At 46.5% G+C, this 6,501-nt stretch overlaps 1 pseudogene; it reads right to left on the reverse strand.

Annotated features, from left to right (window-relative positions):
* Positions 1–498: 498 nt before the first annotated feature.
* LOC131747354 (dnaJ homolog subfamily C member 14 pseudogene) lies at positions 499–2,599 on the reverse strand (annotated as a pseudogene).
* Positions 2,600–6,501: the final 3,902 nt, after the last annotated feature.

Here is a 6,501-nt window from a genome sequence, read left to right on the forward strand (position 1 = left end):
TACTCTGGAAGATGTGGTCCAGCCCAGGTCCAGGCCCTTAGGTTCTTTGTTCTATTCACCCCCTATTTCTTTGGTATTGTCAGAAGACGAGATTCAGTTCCTGGGTGCTGGTGGAGGAGGGACAGTGGTTCCAGGGCTTCTTTTGAGTACTGAGTGAACAGTTTGAGCTTAAAAATTTTCCCTTTTTTAAATATCTGAAAATAAATCAAACTCCATCCTGTGCTGTACACAGCCCTTTTTTTTTTTTTTTTTTTTGCGGTATGCGGGCCTCTCACTGTTGCGGCCTCTCCCGTTGCGGAGCACAGGCTCCGGACATGCAGGCCTAGCGGCCATGGCTCACGGGCTTAGTTGCTCCGCGGCATGTGGGATCTTCCCGGACCAGGGCACGAACCCGTGTCTCCTGCATCGGCAGGCGGATTCTCAACCACTGCGCCACCAGGGAAGTCCTACACAGCCCTTTTGACTCCCTGACATTGATTTGAGGAAAGAGAGGAGGTGTCAACGTTGGAAAGGCGTCCTTACTTTCTTCCCCCGCTTCGGTTTGGCTTCTCCCTTGGGTACTGTGCTGTTGGGCTTGGAGGCTGCAGTGGTCCCAGGGCCCAGCTGAGGAGCTGCAAAGAAGTTCCCTTTGGACATCTGGCCTGTGGGTAGTTGAAAGATCTGGCTCAAGAAATCCTGAAGGTCAGCAGGAGGGGCACCTGGGGTAGCTCTCTGCCGCCCACTCGTGCCTGGCGTACGTGAACCAAATGAGATGTGATAGGGGGCTCTGCGGGTATCTGGGGAGATTCCCACACGCTGGCATCCAGCCCACCCTGTGATGTCACACACCTTTCTATCCATCAGCGCAAAGTACGTGATCTTGAGGCCCAATATGCTCAACTCTGCCCCAAAGTCTCCTTCCTCAGCAGGATGTAGCCTGTTACGCTCAGCACAGAATCTGGCCCTCTCAGGTTCCCGGTCCGTTTCAAGCCTCCTATGCTTCCCCTGGCATTGGCTGCACATCCCAGTATTCATTGCTTCTTTGAGGTCATCCTGCAGCTTGGACAGAAACTCATGCACTGACCGGCTCAGCTCATTCTCTGCCATTCGCTTCATCCCATATTCCTTCCGTCTTTCAGGGTTGCTGACAAAGTCCCAAGCTGCCCGCAAAACCTTGAAGGCCTCCTCAGCCCGGGGATGATGGTTTTTTTTTTTTTTTTAGAACCATCGCTGCCGGCTGCCTATAGGCCTTCTTCAGCTCAACATCCGATGCTGTGCCTTCAACCCCCAACACATGAAGAGGGGGTAGCTCATCCTCAGGAACCCCAGCCATGGTCAACAGTCGAGCCACTTCCTCTTCAGGCGGGCAGTAGCGACCACTAGCTACAGGTGCATTGCGCTGCCTGTTGGTCCTCTGCTTGACCCAAGGCAACGCCCGCCAACCCCACTGAACTATTCTTACCAGCTGCTGCCACGGCCTGCTGGCTCTCAGCAGAATCAGGCACTGCTGTCAGGTGGGAGAAGCCAGCCAAGAGAAGAGCCAGGTGGCTTTACCCCTCCAGCCTAACCGGTCACTCAGCCCCACCAGAAACCACCGGCCCAACTGTAGACAGCCCAACCAAAGGGCCAGAGCCAGGAGCAGCAAAGCACCCAGTAGCCTAAGAAAACGGGTGAACAGCCCTGCCCATAGCAAAACCCTTGGCTCGGAAACTGGGACATCACCTGGGCCCCGGCCCCCAGCCGCCCTGCCCAGACTCCCACCCAGACCCCAAAAAAGGTCCAGATCACTGCCTTTCAGCTGCCTGCGTGCATGGATGAGATGGCCACAAGTTTCCACGCACTCCCCACTAGTACCAGCAGTTCGATCAGCTTCCGGAAGCCTGCCTGTCCAAGCTGACGCAATTCCTCTGACCCCGCACTCCCAGTCCTCTGCGCTTATCTGCCCGACTCCGTTCCCGACCCAGCCGATGTCGACCAGGGGGTCTGGGATGTCTGCGTCCACCCTCCCGAGTATCCTCCTTGGCTGGAACGCGGTGCTGTTGTCTCCGGGGTGCAGGTTTCTTTCCACTGGGCACACGTGAAAAACCACTGGGAAACTTAAGAGGTTCCTCCTCATCATATTCCTCTTCCAACTCTTCGTCTTCCCCCAGAGCTGGAGAGGTACAGTGGTGGCAAAAGTTGCTAGAAGAGCTGTCTCCTCCCTCAGGACAAGGCCCTTCAGGGATTCCAGGGGTTCCCTGGAAGGTACAAGCAGATGGAATGGAAAGCAAAGAAGGGTTCCCATCCTCCTGGTACCCAGCCTCATTCTCTCTTGAGAGTTCCTGGTCCCCTCCTGACTCTTCTGAAGATGCCTCACTCTGATCATGGTCCTCTCCATCCCTAGGGGGTCCTGGACCGTGGCTTGGATCTGACCAGTGGGCTGGATTTGGGGGCTTTGTGTACTTAGAACTAGAGTGCTCTGTGAGGCAGCGGGTACCATTAGGATCAGGCCCAACTGAGTCCCTGAGTCCTGAGAATGAAAGTATTTCAGGGTCCACAGAGGGTCCTAAAGTCCTCAGGGAGGCACCACCACTCTGGTGGCTCCACACACCCTTCCTTTTCCGGGGTGCTTCCGGGCCATGACCGCAGGGCTTCCTGAGGATTTTAGGTCACAGCCATCATGGTAAGTTCTGATGCCGAAGAGCGGGCGTAACTCCTCCCCCTCGAGCAGGTGGGCCGAGGGCCAGGGGGAGCCAGAGAGCAGCTCCCCCCGGCCCCGCCTCCAGTTCACTCCACACCGGGCGTTTTGATTCCCATTCATTTTGACTGAAATATACCAATGTCTACTGGGTGAGGCGAGGCGGTGGGAATTATCAAGCAAACTAGTCTTGTGTCTTTTTTCCTTTCTTTCACTGAGTTGATTGAACTGAGAAGTTATTGGTCTCAGACACAGACTTATTTAAATAAACAAGGAGATGCTATAGAAACTGTATAGCCAGTTGATGAACTGAATATATTATTGCATCTCATGACTATTTCAGTGCCAAGATCCATGTATTCAATGCAAATACCTCGGGCTGCAATTTATAATCCATTCTCTCATCTTGGCTCCAGAAATAGAGTGATGATTATATTGTACTTAACTCCAAGATATTTTTAAAATCTCATGGTATTTGCTGTATAATAAACGAGACTCTGATCCTCAGTTCTCCTGCCAAAGGGAAAATGGACACTGCTCACAATCTATCACAGCCTTTCTCATATCTCGCTTACTACATCCTCACCCTAACCTAGCAGGCGATACATGGAGATGTATCATTAAAGTATTTGCCTGAAAACCAAAATATTTGTCCTAAAGCAAATCTAATATTCTTAAATCTATAGCCACAGGAGGTGAAGAAACCAAGTGTGAAAATATTTGCATTTGAAAGTACAAAGATCTTCACTATTTAGATTAAATGATAGGCAATTGCAATAAAGCTTTGATGTGTTAGAAGCCTTGTTAGGAATGTACCCATGGGAGAAACCTGTAACAGCTCTGGTCTGCTAGTCACAGGCATGTGCTCTGAGATCTACTACAAACTAACCCTGTGACTTCAGAAACAACACACATGCCTATTCTGAGTTTTAGTTCATTTGCTTGTAAAATTAAAAAATTGAACTAGATTATTCCCAGGGTCTTTGCTGCTAAGAAATCCCATGTATTTTTTTTTATTTTTATGCTTTAAAAATATTTTACAGATCTTATGAAACAGGATATGATTTGATTCTTGATATCATAACTATATACAATAAAAATCTGATATGACATTAAACATCCATAAGGTAAATATGAGGAATGCCATTCCTTACTGAGCATTGGCATTTAATCCATGTCACTTTTTCACACCCCTGTAAGGACTGCATTGGTGTGTTACTTTACAGATGAGGAAACTGAAGCTGAAAGCAAATAGAGAAAATTTACTGGGTCACACCGTCTACTAAGAGGTGGGGCTGGGGGTAGAAGCCAGGTCTAACTGTAAAGCCTGTGCTTTACATCACACCAGGATGAATCAAGCAACAAATCAGAGTCTGGTCCTGAATTTCCAATTTCCACTTTTCTATTCCAGGAACCACTGGAACATAATAATGATACCTAACATACAGGAGTCTTTCTGTACTAAACGCCGTTCAAAGCACTTTTGTGTGTTATGTCATTTAAATTTACAACAATCCTAAAGGGAAACAGGAGGACCAACGGACAGAGAGGTCAAAGTCACAGATGTAAGTATGAGAGTTAAGATTTGAATCCCTATGTCTAATGTTAGAGCTTTAGAACGGAAGTTCTTTCTTAAGCAAGTAGAGAAAATGCTTACAAAGCTGGGTTACTGCATTGTTATTTTAAAGAAAACCACTTCTTGGTGTCAGTCTTATTGTGGATCTAACTTTCAGGTATATTCAAAAGTAGAGTATTTTGTCAAATCACTGCTCTCATGGCTTAGGTGCTCAAAAACATTTCCATCTGTTACGGCTGTGCATCTCCCTGCTTTGCCCCCTATTTTGACTTCAGTATTTATGTCTAACCTGTTCCCTTTCCGTATGTGGCCTGTGAAGTGTTCCAGAAAACTCTAATAGGTTTTTGTTTGTTTGTTTTTGGCCGTGCCACGTGGCTTGTGGGATCCTAGTTCCCTGACCAGCCAGCTGACCAGGAATCGAACCCGCGCCCCCTGCAGTGGAAGTGTGGAGTCCCAGCCAGTGGACCGCCAGAGAAGCCCCTCTAATAGGTTTGTGTGAACCATCTCAATAGTGAAGATAGGGCTTCCCTGGTGGCGCAGTGGTTGAGAATCCGCCTGCCGATGCAGGGAACACGGGTTCGTGCCCCGGTCTGGGAAGATCCCACATGCCGCGGAGCGGCTGGGCCCGTGAGCCATGGCCGCTGAGCCTGCGCGTCCGGAGCCTGTGCTCCGCAACGGGAGAGGCCACAACAGTGAGGCCCGCATACCACAAAAAGAAAAAAAAAAAAAAAAAAAAATAGTGAAGATAGCTTCGGTATTTTCAACAGTTGCATATTTAGTAAGTGATACATAATTTTACATGTGTAAAATGAATCATACTTTAATGCATTTTAAAGTACAGGAACCAAGAAGTAAGTGTGTATATATATAAAGAAGAGACTCTTGTTTTCTTTTCATATGTAGCTGCACTGGGTTCTCAATTTTTTTCACATATCAAGTTGTTGTAAAGGTTGCCATAGCAGAAAAATTTAATGTTTGGGAAAGACCATTTCTTAGGTTTGCTTTTTAAGGAAAAGAGTCGTTTCAAGCCCTGCTGACATGTCACTCTTCGGTAGGATTTGCATTTATACTAGACATGCCTGACGTATCATCTTCACGGTCTTCTATGACCTGGAAATGCTAAATAGTTCATTTCCGCAGAAGGGTTATGCTTCTGGCTGTGACACAGTGAATAAATCCAACATACTTCTGTCAGAAAGTAGTATCCCAATTTAGATGTCTTATCCCAAGCAGTCATATTGTGTCCACAGATAAAAACTGACATGAAAGAAAACCAGTATTGACTGAATTCATCAAAGGTTTCCTTTCACCATCTTCAACCAACCAGCTCATGAAATGTACCCACTTTGCCGGGCCAGACTGTATCGGTCAGGATAGTCTGAAAGGTCATTTGGCCCCTGAGAATATTTGCACCTTACACAGTGAAAAGTCAAGTGGCATTTACCCCTATTACCTCCTTAATGTAATAAATATTGGCCACTGATCTTGATTATTTAGCCTCCGAAATGATAAAACCCTAACGCTAGTCCTAACCCTAACCCTAACACCTCTGCAGCTCCACAGAACTGCTCGTTTTAGCTGCAATGCTCACACTCACTTTTCTCTTTCAAACCTTTGCATAAGCATCACTTTCTCTGTGAGGCTTGATCTGATCAGATCATTTTAACCTACCCCTGTACTCTCTATCTCTTCCCAATTCATTCTTCTCAACAGCGCTATTACATCTGATGTTCCATATATTTTTCTTGTTTTTAGTGCTCCCCACATGAATATATGAATTCCATAAGGGCAGAGAGTTTTGACTATTTTGCTCACTGCCATTTCCCTAGTTCCTGGCCTGGCCCATGGTAGGTGCTCAGTAAGGATTTATTGAACAAGCGAGGGAATGATATCCCCCCAAATAAAGGCTAGTAACATTTTTGGTATATCCTGTAATGTCCCAGATTTATATCTAAATATATCTTCTTATCAGGGATAATCTACAAAGGGATTATTTTCTTTTCAAAACAATAACAAATATGTCATTGGAACATTTAGCATCTTTTTTCAAAGACCTCAAACGTCCAGAAACCTGGGAGTTGCACAATTTGTGTCCTACTCTTGATCCACCATTGTCTCCAGCTGACTTTGTTCAAATCACTTAGATGTCAATTGCTCAAGAAAGTAAAATCTAGGCTAGAGGCTGCCATTCATAAAATAAATGATATTACATGCAAATAAATACAGGCTTACATTTAAAAAATCACTTAGATCTCAGAACCTCAGTTTT

The sequence above is a fragment of the Kogia breviceps genome, chromosome 20, assembly GCF_026419965.1.
Source record: "Kogia breviceps isolate mKogBre1 chromosome 20, mKogBre1 haplotype 1, whole genome shotgun sequence".
Taxonomy (NCBI): Eukaryota; Metazoa; Chordata; class Mammalia; order Artiodactyla; family Physeteridae; genus Kogia; species Kogia breviceps.